Source organism: Ostrea edulis, chromosome 7 (assembly GCF_947568905.1).
Source record: "Ostrea edulis chromosome 7, xbOstEdul1.1, whole genome shotgun sequence".
In the NCBI taxonomy this organism is placed as follows: domain Eukaryota; kingdom Metazoa; phylum Mollusca; class Bivalvia; order Ostreida; family Ostreidae; genus Ostrea; species Ostrea edulis.
This window is the reverse complement of record NC_079170.1, coordinates 5043901-5058747: the sequence shown is the minus strand read 5'-3', so window position 1 is coordinate 5058747 and position 14847 is coordinate 5043901. Positions and strand designations below refer to the sequence as shown.

General features: G+C 34.0%; 2 pseudogenes; one reads left to right on the top strand and one right to left on the bottom strand.

Annotated features, from left to right (window-relative positions):
* Positions 1-563: 563 nt before the first annotated feature.
* LOC125656785 (uncharacterized) lies at positions 564-3807 on the bottom strand (annotated as a pseudogene).
* A 465-nt stretch (positions 3808-4272) lies between these two features.
* On the top strand, positions 4273-10149 carry LOC125656786 (calcium-responsive transcription factor-like; annotated as a pseudogene).
* Positions 10150-14847: the final 4698 nt, after the last annotated feature.

Below are 14847 nucleotides of genomic sequence, written 5' to 3'. Positions count from 1 at the left end.
TGTTTGTTTTTTCATGTGTTTATTTACAAAAAATATGTAATGTCAACATAAATATTGTAAACATAGTCAAAAGTGTTTTGATTTTGTGTTTTAAATATATATTTTTAAAATTTGTATGTTTTGTAAACTGGGTTTATACTTTTCAGTTCACAAGCACTATTCTGATCACGTTTAGTCTAGCATCTCTCTGTTAACTTTTTACATGTCTAGGGTATAGAGGTTTCAAGTTTGTGCAAATTAAGTGTATATAGTTCATAATTAGTAAAAAATCTTATAAAGATCTTCTCAAGAACCACTGCACCAATTTCAAACAAACTTGACACAATCATTTTCCAAGTGAAGGGGACCTAGTGACCTTTGACCTTCTTTGGAGAAAATCTAACCTAAACATTGTTTCACAAACTGTTTAAGGTGGGGCTTTCAGATGATACAGATTCCTATGTTTTCATGGGAATAAAGATTGTAAAAAATCTTTTATATTCACAGTACAAATGTAGTTGTGAGAATGTGGCCCATGGGCCTTTTGTGTTTGTTAATGCTTGATAGAAAACTGTACAATCGTATGAAAACTACTGACAATACATTTATTCATATGAATGTAGTCTAAGCTGTATGGTATGCAATTGAAACTTCAAAATGTTTTTTTTTTTAAAGAAACTATATTGCTGGATCGAAATTTCCTTTCTGAAAATAATGAGTGGTGATGAAGTAATGACTTTAATCTTGCTTTCAAATGAAAAAAATTTGAATGGATATGAAACATATATGAGGATCTCATTATAGAAAAGTTAAACATTTTTACATTGCAAGAACTGGGATAAAATAAATTTTCTAAGATCAACGACAGAAGGCACAGCATTAAACAATTTCAATTGCACTGTACAGAAACAAAATAATTGCTATGTCTTGTTCACTTCTGGCATAAACTTATGAAAATAAAAATTGATGATTTTTTCAATATTTATCGCCCAGTTATCATCCCTTGCAATACGGATAATTGCGAGATCTCCCTGTGTCCATACTACCAAATCACAGCACATTTTGTTTGCAATATGAAGTTGTCCTTGGACTTGGTGATAATAATCAGTGTTTTCTTTTAAATGCAATTGATCAGCTACTTTTTCTGAAATTAGAAAAGGTAAAGTTAGAACATTTTAATTATTTGCATGCTGATGGTAAAGAAAAGAAAAATCATATTTTTTATACTTGGTAATTTTTAGCTCTTTCATTTCTTATCTTTAGTGCAACAGTTAATCATACCAAGGAAAAATTCTTTGACAACTTCAACTGCATCTGCTATCTTCATATCTCTAGCTGAGTATGGGCACTTAACTTCAATCAGGTCAGGTTTCAAGTACTTAGCTGCCTCTGACTGGAAATGCAGAATATCTGGTGGGCAACATGGCTGATGATTGACAATGCCATCTGGAGAAGCCCCTATAACTCCAGATTCATGTAGCCACAATCCTGAACAAAAACAAATGAAACTGATATAAAACATGAATACTTTAGGAAAGCTGTAATATTAAATATCCTGGGGTTTAAATATACCTGTTTCATGTACAGATGCCCCTAAGACAGTGTATTTTTCAATGGCCATCTTTTCGTTGGTTATCCCCCATGCTATTGCAGCACACTTCTCCAAGTTGTAGGCAGACAGCAATCTTTTCATCAAAGACTTACTAATCCTAAGAAAAAGCATCAATATTACTGCTTTTACACCGAGATGTTAAAAACAAATAGTTGATTTAATTGAATATTGTGGATGTAAAACACATCTAATACATTCATGACAACAATGTGATACTAATACCTTTTCAGTCTAACAGCTCTTAAAACTTGTCCAAAATTAGAAGCTGTAATTCTCAACTTCCTAACTGCTGCCCACAATGCATTAGTCCTCTGCCCCTTAGTTTTCTCAACTGTGGTTTCAATGATGTGGCTAGTGACCTTAAGTTGCTGACGGAGCCAGGTATCCTGATCATTAACATGAAGAAAGTCTTCTGACAATAAGAGGTCTTCCAACAGTGGGACAGGTGGTTGCTGTATGGGAGCCTCAGGAGAAAGAATCCAGTGGAGTGCTTCAAAACAATTTTATAAAAATGTGAAAACAAGGAAAATTAAAAGTCACCATTATCAAGTAAACACAAAGTTTACAATTTCATGTAGGCACTTAATAATTATATGAATAATAATTATATTAATTTAATCATGTGTATTTTAGGTTTAATAGGTTAACTTAGTAATAAGATTCTTGTATTGAGACATGATTTTTAATGCTTAGTTGTATGTGTATTGTTTAATGTCCTTCATAAAATAGAAAACCAACAAACAAACATGTTAAAAAAAAAACAAGTTTTAAAACTGAAAAAAAAAATATAATAAATACTTAGAATAATTCCAGAACATTTTCAACAGGAAACTAATTCATTAACTGCAGAGAGGAAAGAGTGATTGGGTTTAATTCCTGTTCAGTTCAAATACTTTTATTCTACTTAAATCTCTCAATTCCTCTTTTCCTCAAGAAATTATATACCAGTAAACCGCCCAAGATTCCCAAGCATTTGATACAACACCTCATGATCACTATCATCAAATGGTCGTGAAAGAGCACTGTCAAGCATCAAACATTTGCCATCACAACATATAAAAGTAAAAGTGAACTTGATGTATTGTACAGATTTAAAGTCAAAAGAGTCCCCCCCCCCCTCAATTTGAAAGATAGAAATAATTGAGGGTTGGGGTGTCAGTTCAGCAGAGCAAGTAAAATGCCTATATTCATTTTGCAGTAAATATTATACAATACCATAGTAAGACAACTAATCAGATGTGTCATTTTAAACTGTAACATCCCAGTACATTACTAATTACCTATAAGTTGGATCAGAAGGTGGATACATTTCCTCAATTGTCTCAATATTCTTAGGTTGAGACTTTGGGCGTTTCAACCAACTACATCTCACATCAGTCTTACTAACATTCTTGTATCTGTAAATACACAAATGGACACAATTTAATGCATTCAAAATCATTCAGAGAAAACAAAGTTTGATTAGGAAGTGTCCTTCATCTTACCCAAAGAGAAGAACTGCAGCAACATGATGAGTAATCCCTCAAGACGCATTCACAGGAAGAAGATTTAACGATATCATCATCCAATTCAATCTAACGTAATATATAAAAAGAAGGAAATGTTAAAGTTGTAAGATTTAGGAATTAGCCTATCTATTGTGCTTTATAAACATCCCCCCCTACTTTCTAATCTCAAAGACAGTAGTTGAGGTCGGATATTTTTACTAACCCTTCGGATTTCGGCGAGTTCCCCACCCCCAATATAATTAAAAGTAGATCTCCCACTAACGGTTGGAGAAGATCTTATTTTACTTAGATTGCAAATATTTGATCTTAATAAATGTAATATCAAACATACATCGTCATACAACGTATTTAATAAATTTCGGCATTATCCTTAGTCACCAGTTGTCAGAGTTGATGCATGATGCACGCATGAAAAAAAAAACATGTACAGCTAGAACATCGTACTGTGTTTTCCTGTTTACTTACCATTACTTTGTATGCTAAGTTCCTCATGCTGGCCTGAACTGTTCCCGTAATCACCCGATTTTCCTCATCATAGAAAAATCTGAGAACATGGTTACTATTCACAGAGTTCTCTGACCGCCGTTGTAGCTTTGCACGACCCTCAGTATATGAAGCCCAATATCGCAAGGAGATCGCCATGTATACTTGTTCCCGGAAGTACCCGTTTAGGCGAAATCTCGAGTCACGCGAGATTGACTTACACGGCCTATTCTATCATTACAATGACGTAATATGTGTTTTCCTAGCAGATTGTGTTTTCTTTTTATAGAAAGATAATTTTTGATAAACATGGGAAAATCCTGGAAAATAGCCCTCTCACCAGCGGCCATGAATGCCCAGTCTGATTAAATCCACACCATCCCCCTTCTCATTGTACACTAAATCCACCCACTTCTTACACTCGCGCGTCAGGTAAGAAGAGAATTCTGGAAAAAGGGGGGGGGGTGTTAATCAGACGGATTAATGCCGGACCAGGACAGATTAAATGATGTCACCTCTTAATAAACAATTGGGTGTTATCCACTTGGTTTAGATATAATAAAATATAAATATTTTCTTTCATGAAACGACAAATTATGGCATCAAATCGCGTTGATTAATCGTGAATTTTTCATAACATAACAAAACTGCAATTTTTTTTCTAGTCGGCCTATGTGGCTCCATCAACTTACATGTACATGTTTATACTGAATGCATGATCGTTTGGGTCATCCTGCAACAGGAATTCCAGGGCATCTTCTTCTGACATCAGGTCGTTTTAAAGATGTATAAAACAAGCCTTCGCTGTGACAGTGAAGCTGTGTTGTTTTCGTTGAAACGGAAACACGTGTGTTCCCCGTGCACACTTTCAGGGTGCGTGCTAGTTCAGATCACTTAGAAGTAGGTTGTCGTTCGGAATGCCTCTATTTTTTGTAACATCGAGTTCGATAATCGAATTATTCCACCTCGGTTTTCCCGAAATCATGTCACTCATCGCAGTTAATTGAGTAATCAGCAATTTTGTGTAAACAGTTATTATTTCCTTCCGATATTTCACGAAGCTAGGTGTCTTTTAGTATTTTTATTAGACATAATAATAGTAGTAGTAATATTTAAATATTTACGTTCGTGTTGTCCCTGCATGTAGAAGAATGTCTGAGTATGAGCCGAAATATGTTGTTGTCAACACGGTGGAAGAAGCCGAAAAGCTAGTGACTAAGTTTGAAATAGACACAGTCACTAAATTTACAATATTTAGGCGAAATAAAGGATTTAGTCATGATCTGGATTGTAAGTACTGGATGCCGTGCAATTATGTATAAATTCCTAATATTCAGCCATTCTCTGACATAATTAAGTAATTCCTCTTGTTTCTAATTGGTTGAATTAATTAAATGAAAATACCAACTAAGAAAGTAAGTGTATGCAATGATTTTACATCTGAACTGCACCATAGCAGACACAAGTTCTATTACACATTTTAAAAAATGTATACTTTTATACGATATAGGCCTTCAAGGTCATCTGAGTGCTTTGGGAGGAGAAGGGACAAAAGGAGGGTGTTAAAGTACCCTGTAATGGCACACCATTCATTATTCTTGGTTTTGATGTCAGAGAATGTCACTTTGGGCCAGACAGAAATACAATGAAAAAGAAGAAGTACCAAATGGAGAAGGTACTAGCTAGCACAGAGTTTATATGCTACATGTCATTTTCTTCAGGATTGTGTTATTGAATTATTTTAAAATGCATTTCCAACTTTGAATATGTTTTAACTTTAATCTCATACCAATATTTAAGCATCAGTAAAACATTTTGCAATTTATGTACAAGTGTATATAATTAAATTTGCAGACCATAGAAGCAGACCAAGATCATTCTTATACACAAAAGAGCAGGACTTTGGTACAAAATACAAAAAAAAATTGATTGCCCTGCCAGAATTTATATGAAAAAGATATGCAAATTTCCTGATTATAAAGTAAAGCAGTAATCATAAGACATGTACTGGTAAAAATTTCGATTAATTTATTAAACTGACCAGATTAAATATGGATTAAAGTTTATTTAAATCATAGTTTCTTTTTGTCCTTCATGAATGCTCTGGGTTCAACTTTTGGCTAATGTAGGCAAAGTGACTATCGTGCATCTTAAATATAAAATTGTGGATATTTTTCAATCACTTGAACAGATCCTTGGTCATGATTCTATCTGGAAGAGAAAACACCAAGCGCAGAAGTTGAAGAAGGCTCTTTCCACAAATGAAGATGTACACAGGGAAGAGGATATTCACATTTTTTCCCCAGGAATTGAGAGCCACAAAAATCATTTGACAGGACAGGTTGATCAATATTTAACACAATCTTAACATAAATTCTGAAGAATAGGAAAGCTATATGAAAGGTGCATACCTACATGTAAATTATACTTTTAAAACCATTTGATTGTTAAATTTAGTTTTACTTGACAAATTGAATGCCAAGAAGCCTGATGTGCCTTAATCACCTCCTTTTCTTATTAAGTAAGAGTAATAGAAACATGGGGTTTCCAGGTAGTGTAGTGGTTAATGCAACTGTTTCTCACCGCTGCGACCTAAGTTCAAACCCCATAATTGACAATGGCTGTATGTGAGAGGGTATGGTGGTTGTCCACTCGAACACATGGGTTTCTACTGGGTACTCTGGTTCCCTCCCAAAAAATGATCCCCTAGTGCCCGTCTGTGCAAGTCTTTAAATAGCTAGCAAATACCATTGTTGTTTGTATGGAACGCCAAATTAACATAAACTCAAATAATTGAAGATATCTTCAATTATTTGAAGATATCATCAATTCATTTGATGCGCACAACAATATATTAAAGTTCTCTTCAAATAATTAATGATATCTTCAATTCTGAATTATTTCCTGGATTAATTGAATTGATGATAGCATTAATTATTCAGCTGAATTGATGTGCACTTTAATAGAATTAATGATCTCTTCGAATGAATTAATGATATCAACAATTGAATTGATGCGTGCTACAATTCAGTTGAAGAGAGCAATAATTGATATAATGAGCACATTAAATCAATTGATGAGAGCAATAATTGAATTGATGCATTAATTCAATCATTGCTCTCTTCAATTGAATTAATGATATCTTTACTAGTAATTCATTTGAAGAGAGCAATAATTCTTTTAGAGAAAGCAACTATATGATTAAAGATATCTTCAATTCAACATATCCACAATTGAATTAATGATCTCTTTAATTGAATTGTTGCTCTCTTCAAAGGAATTGATGCGTGCATTAATTCCTTATACAAAAGCATTGTAAATAAGTAATATATCTTCAATTGAATTAAAGAGATCATCAAATTACTTATACCGAGCTCTAAGTTAATTATTGCGAGCAATATTTCTACTAAATTGATGCTCTCATCAATTGCATTGAAGAGAGCAATAATTGAATTAATGCACACATTAAATCAATTATTGCTATCTTCAATTCAATTGATGTGCGCATTAATTAAATTGATGAGAGCAATAATTGAATTGAAGTGCACATTAATTCATTTGATGAGAGCAATAATTGATTTAATGCACTCAATGCAATGAAAGAGAGCAATAATTGAATTGATGATATCTTCAAATAATTGAAGATATACATGTATCTTCAATTATTTGAGTTTATGTTAATTTGGTGCTCCATATGTTTGTATGTCTGACTTTATAAAAATTAAGATTATTATTATTGTAGGGAAAAAATTATTGTGCAATCAACCAGCCTGGGATCATTTGTAAATTACAGGGTTGTTTACTTTTGATAGCTTGCAGGTATTTGTCTACCAATCGACAATACCATCAAGGAAAAAAAATCACATCTGATGGATGAAGGAGTGTCTAAAGTTTCAGAAATGAGACGTCACATCAAGTCATTTAGCAGGAAGGAACTTAGAATGACTGATGAAGAAAATCGACGCTTCTTTCCATTGGATAAAGATATTAGAAATCTAATGAATTCTTTCAAGGAACAGACACGGTATCTTTTACTATGTATTGTAGATTCCTTATCATATGTTTTTACTGATCAGATTTATATTCTTAAAATGACTTTTATTTCTTGAATGAAAAAATGCAAAGAACCTACTCACTGTAACATGAGTTACTACATGTAATTAGCTCACCTGAACCGAAGGTTCAAGTGAGCTTTTCTGATCAAAATTTGTCCGTTGTCTGTCGTCGTTGTTGTAAACTTTTCACAATTTTATCTTCTTCTTCAGAACTACTAGGCCAATTTCAACCAAACTTGGCCAAATGCATCCTTGGGTAAAGGGCTTTCAAGTTTGTTCAAATGAAGGGTCATGTTCCTTTCAAAGGGGAGATAATCACAAAAATGCAAAAATAGAGTGGGGTCATTTAAAAATCTTCTTCTCAAGAACCACTGGGCCAGAAGAGCTGAAATTTACCTGAAAGCTTCCTGACATATTGCAGATTCAAATTTGTACAAATCATGGCCCCCGGGGGTAGGATGGGGCCACAAGGGGGATCAAAGTTTTACATACAAATATATAGAGAAAAACTTTAAAAATCTTCTCAAGAACCACTAAGCCAAAAAAGCTGAGATTTACATGAAAGCTTCCTGACATAATACAGATTCACGTTTGTTCAAATCATGGGCTCCGGGGGTTGGAAGGGGCCACAATAGGGGATCAAAGTTTTACATACAAATATATAGGAAAAATCTTTAGAAATCTTCTTCTCAAGAACCACTGAGTCAGAAAAGCTGATTTTTATATGAAAACTTTCTGATACAGTGCAGATTCAAGTTTGTTCAAATCATGGCCCCCGGGGGTAGGATGGGGCCACAAGTGGGGTGAGGGTCAAAGTTTTACATACAAATATAGGGGAAAACTTTATAAATCTTCTCAAGAATCACTAAGCCAGAAAAGCTGAGATTTACATGAAAGCTTCCTGACATAATGCAGATTCAAGTTTGTTCAAATCATGGGCCCGGGGGGTTGGATGGGGCCACAATAGGGGATCAAAGTTTTACATACAAATATCTAGGAAAAATCTTCTTCTCAAGAACCACTGAGCCAGAAAAGCTGCTTTTACATGAAAACTTTCTAACATAGTGCAGATTCAAGTTGTTCAAATCATGGCCCCCGGGGGTAGAATGGGGCCACAATAGGGGATCAAAGATTTACATACAAATATATAGGGAAAAACTTTAAAAATCTTCTTCTCAAGAACCAGTAAGCCCAAAAAGCTGAGATTTACATGAAAGCTTCCTGACATAATGCAGATTCAAGTTTGTTCAAATCATGGGCTCCGGGGGGTTGGAAGGGGCCACAATAGGGGATCAAAGTTTTACATACAAATATATAGGAAAAATCTTCTTCTCAAGAACCACTGAGCCAGAAAAGCTGATTTTTACATGAAAACTTTCTGACATAGTGCAGATTCAAGTTGTTCAAATCATGGCCCCCGGGGGTAGAATGGGGACACAATAGGGGATCAAAGATTTACATACAAATATCTAAGGAAAAACTTTAAAAATCTTCTTCTCAAGAACCACTAAGCCCAAAAAGCTGAGATTTACATGAAAGCTTCCTGACATAATGCAGATTCAAGTTTGTTCAAATCATGGGCTCCGGGGGGTTGGAAGGGGCCACAATAGGGGATCAAAGTTTTACATACAAATATATAGGAAAAATCTTCTTCTCAAGAACCACTGAGCCAGAAAAGCTGATTTTTACATGAAAACTTTCTAACATAGTGCAGATTCAAGTTTGTTCAAATCATGGCCCCCGGGGGTAGGATGGGGTCACAATAGGGGATCAAAGATTTACATACAAATATATAGGAAATATTTTTTTCTCAATAACCACTGAGTCAGAAAAGCTGATATTTACAAGAAAACTTTCTGACATAATGCAGATTCAAGTTTGTTCAAATCATGGCCCCCGGGGGTAGGATGGGGCCACAAGTGGAGGGGTGGGTGGTCAAAGTTTTACATACAAATATAGGAAAAAGCTTTAAAAATCTTCTTCTCAAGAACCATTGGGCCAAAGAGGTTGACATTTACATGAAAGCTTTCTGACATAGTGTAGATCAAGTTTGCAAAAGTTTGTTTTGGCCATAATAGGGACTAAGGTTTTACATGCAAATATATATGGAAAGTCTTCAGATATGGGTCAAGGTGACTCAGGTGAGCGATATGGCCCATGGGCCTCTTGTTTATTTTGTAGCACAGGTAATGGGGGAAAATATGCGAATTGTTGTGTTATAGTTGTTGCAGAATTAATGTTCCTTGAAATATAAGTCACAACTATTCCCACTCCTTCTGCCTGGTGTGCAAGATAAATAATGTGGTGAAAAGAACTGATGTGCCGAAAGAGAGTCTGATATTTCAAAAAAGAGCCTGATGTGTGAAAACTTCTACTGTGAATGATAACTGATATACACTGTATATATAGTGATGTGAAACAAGTCAAATTTCTACATGTATATCCTATATTTTAGACACTGTACATGAACCTACCTATCTACTTCTGAGTGATGTGAAATAAATCAAATATTTAAAACCTACCTCTAGGTGATGTGAAATAAGTCAAATTTTTAATCTCCTATATTGTAAACACCGTACATGAACTTACCTACCTCTGAGTGATGTGAAATAAGTATATTTAAAACCTCCTTCTGAGTGATGTGAAATAAGTCAAATATTTAAAACTTACCTCTGAGTGAAGTGAAATAAGTCAGATTTTTATATCCTATGCCTTGGACAAATACATGAACTTTCATACTTCTGAGTGATACGAAATAAGTCGAATTTCTATATTGTGTATCGTTGACATCGAACTGTAATCTACCTACCTCTGAGTGATGTGAAATAAGTGAAATATTTCGAACCTACATCAGAGTGATGTGAAATAAGTCAAATTTATACATCCTATGTCTGAGACATCGTATATGAAACTACCTACTTCTGAGTGATGTGAAATAAGTCGAATTTCTATATTGTGTCTTAGACATCGGACTTTTATCTACTTACCTCTGAGTGATGTGAAATTTTTATCTCCGATATTTTAAACATCGTACATGAACCTACCTACCTCCGAGTGATATGAAATAAATCAGAATTTTATAATCTATGTGTCAGACACTGTACATGAACTTGCCTACTTATGAGAGATGTAAAATAAATCAAATTTTTAAAACCTACCTCTGAGTGATGTGAAATAAGTCGAACTTTTAAAACCTACCTCTGAGTGATGTAAAATAAGTCAGGATCTTATATCCTATGTCTTACACAGATACATGAACTTTCCTACTTCTAAGTGATACGAAATAAGTTGACTTTGTATATTGTGTATCGATGACATCGGATTTTAATCTACCTACCTCTGAGTGATGTGAAATAAGTCAAATATTTAAAACCTACCTCTGAGTGATGTGAAATAAGTCAAATTTATATATCCTATGTCTTCGACATCGTACATGAAACTACCTACTTCTGAGTGATGTGAAATAAGTCGAATTTCTTTATTGTGTGTCTTAGACATCTAACTTTTATCTACCTACTTCTGAATGATGTGAAATAGTCAAATTTTTAAAACTTACCTCAGAGTGATGTGAAATAAGTCAAATTTTATAATCGATATCTCAGACACTGTACATGAACTTACCTACCTCCGAGTGATGTGAAATAAGTCAAATATTTAAAACCTACTTCTGAGTGATGTGAAATAAGTCAGGATTTTATATCCTATGTCTCAGACACTGTACATGAACTTATCTACTTCTGAGTGATGTGAAATAAGTCAAATATTTAAAACCTACTTCTGAGTGATGTGAAATAAGTCGAATATTTAAAACATACTTCTGAGTGACGTGAAATAAGTCGAATATTTAAAATCTACTTCTGAGTGATGTGAAATAAGTCAAATATTTAAAACCTACTTCTGAGTGATGTGAAATAAGTCAAATTTTTACAACCTACTTCTGAGTGATGTGAAATAAGTCGAATATTTAAAACCTACTTCTGAGTGACGTGAAATAAGTCGAATGTTTAAAACTTACTTCTGAGTGATGTGAAATAAGTCGAATTTCTATATTGTGTGTCTTAGACATCTAACTTTTATCTACCTACTTCTGAATGAGGTAAAATAGTCAAATGTTTAAAACCTACCTCTGAGTGATGTGAAATCAGAAAACTTTTTATAACTACCTCTGAGTGATGTGAAATAAGTCAAATTTTATAATCGATGTCTCAGACACTGTACATGAACTTACCTACCTCCAAGTGATGTGAAATAAGTCAAGATTGCTTATATCCTATGTATCAGACACTGTACATGAACTTATCTACATCTGAGTGATGTGAAATAAGTCAAATATTTAAAACCTACTTCTGAGTGATGTGAAATAAGTCAAATATTTAAAACCTACTTATGAGTGATGTGAAATAAGTCAAATTTTTAAAACCTACTTCTGAGTGATGTGAAATAAGTCGAATATTTAAAACCTACTTCTGAGTGACGTGAAATAAGAAAACTTTCTATAACTACCTCTGAGTGATGTGAAATAAGTGAAATATTTCGAACTTACATCAGAGTGATGTGAAATAAGTCAAATATTTAAAACCTACTTCTGAGTGATGTGAAATAAGTCAATTTTTAAAAACCTACTTCTGAGTGATGTGAAATAAGTCAAATATTTAAAACCTACCTCTGAGTGAAGTGAAATAAGTCAGATTTTTATATCCTATGCCTTGGACAAATACATGAAATTTCCTACTTCTGAGTGATACGAAATAAGTCGAATTTCTATATTGTGTATCGTTGACATCGGACTTTAATCTACCTACCTCTGAGTGATGTGAAATAAGTGAAATATTTCGAACCTACATCAGAGTGATGTGAAATAAGTCAAATTTTTAAAACCTACCTCAGAGTGACGTGAAATAAATCTGATTTCTATATGCTATGTCTTAGACGTCGTACATGAAACTACCTACCGCAGAGTGATATGAAATAAGTCGAATTTCTATATTGTGTGTCTTAGACATCGGACTTTTATCTACCTACCTCTGAGTGATGTGAAATAAGTCACATTTTTATCTCCTACATTTTAAACATCGTACATGAACCTATCTACCTCCGATTGATGTGAAATAAGTCAAATATTTAAAACCTACCTCTGAGTGATGCTAAATAAGAAAAGTTTCTATATCTACCTCTGAGTGATGCTAAATAAGAAAAGTTTCTATATCTACCTCTGAGTGATGTGAAATAAGTCAAATTTCTATATCCTTATGTCTTAGACACCGTACATGAATTTACCTACTTCTGAGTGATGTTAAATAATTCCAATTTCTATATTCTGTGTCTTTGACATCGGACTTTAACCTATCTACCTCTGAGTGATGTGAAATAAGAAAACATTTCCATACCTACTTCTGAGTGACGTGAAACAAGTTAAATTTTTAATCTCCTATATTGTAAACACCGTACATGAACTTACCAACCTCTGAGTGATGTGAAATAAGTCAAATATTTAAAACATACGTCCAAGTGATTTGAAATAAGAAAACTTTCTATACCTACTGAGTAATGTGAATTAAGTCAAATATTTAAATCCTACCCCTCAGTGATGTAAAATAAGTCAAATTTCTGTACCTACCTCTGAGTGATGTGAAATGAGTAAAATTTCTATATACTATATCTTAGACACCATAAATATTTATACGATTAATTTACTACCATTATTGATTTTAATTATATTTAAATTATTATTAAATTAGTTCATGAGATCTACCCAAGGAAATGAAAATACTGGAATAAGATGGACATTGGAATCATTTCTCGAAGACCTTGATTTTGCCAATGATGTATGTCTTGTCTCTAGCAACAAACAACAAATGCAAAGAAAGACAGCACGACTAGAAACAACTGCACAGTCTATTGGTTTGGACATAAATGCAACGAAGACAAAAGTATTGGCGATAAACAATACCTGTAATACACCCATAAGAATCCAGGATCATGACATTGAAGAAATAGACAACTTTACATACAACAGGGGCTACTTACTCCTCCTAGGCACCTGATCCCACCTCTGGTGTGTCCAGGGGTCCGTGTTTGCCCAACTATCTATTTTGTATTGCTTGTAGGAGTTATGAGATTGATCACTGTTCGTTATCTTCACCTTGCATACTTAGGTGCCATCATAGGGAAAGACAATGGAACATCAAAAGACATAACATCGAGAATTATTAAGGCAAGATCAACTTTTTGTCAGCTAAGACCTTTATGGAGATCTAGAAAAGTTTCCCTTAAAACTAAAGTAAAGATCTATAGCAGCAATGTCAAGTTCATATTACTTTATGGAGCAGAGTACTGGAAACTCGTTCAGAGCGACCTTAAGAAGCTGTCATCCTTCCATAACACCTGCCTTAGGAGAATCTGCAAAATCTACTGGCCGAAAAAGATCTCTAATAAAGACCTATGGAGTAAGACTTCTCAAAAGAGCATCCAATTAGAAATTAAACAATGCAAATGGAGGTGGCTAGGGCACGCCATGAGAATGAACAAAGCATGACCAGCAAATGTCGCTCTCAGATGGACTCCTGAAGGGAAAAGTAAGAGGAGAAGACCAAAAGAAACCTGGCGAAGAATGATAGATGGAGAGTTGAAAGAGATAGGACTAACCTGGAAAGAAGCAGAAAAGAAGACAAGGGACAGACAAGTGTGGCGGGAGCTGATTTCAGCCTTATGTGCAGACATGCACGAAGAGGATTAAGTAAGTAAGTAAATTATTTTCAAAATTCTTATACTATTTATCCACCTTTCTGTTTGAAACAGCTTACACTTTTCGCAACATTAGCAACAAACATTGCTAATACGGTATTGTCTTGAATTTTGATGATGATTATTATATACATCTACTCTTGCTTGTAGTATTTTATTTCTTCCTCTTAATCCTATGCTTTTATCCATCTATATATTCTTGCATGAAATGTTTTGTTTTTATTTTGTATTCTTTTGCATATGGAGAAATTCTTACCATTTGGCTAATTTGCATGCCGCAATCTTGGAATTCGAACTATCAGTCAAATTACGTAAAGCAATTAATAGAGAAAAATTATGTAAAATCACAATTGTAAACTAACCTCTGCATAAACACACGTTTCCAGCATCATACCCCATTCTTCATGTTCGTATCTCTTCAATGAAACAACTTTCAATGTAACTGATACAAAATTCGGAGTTCCAT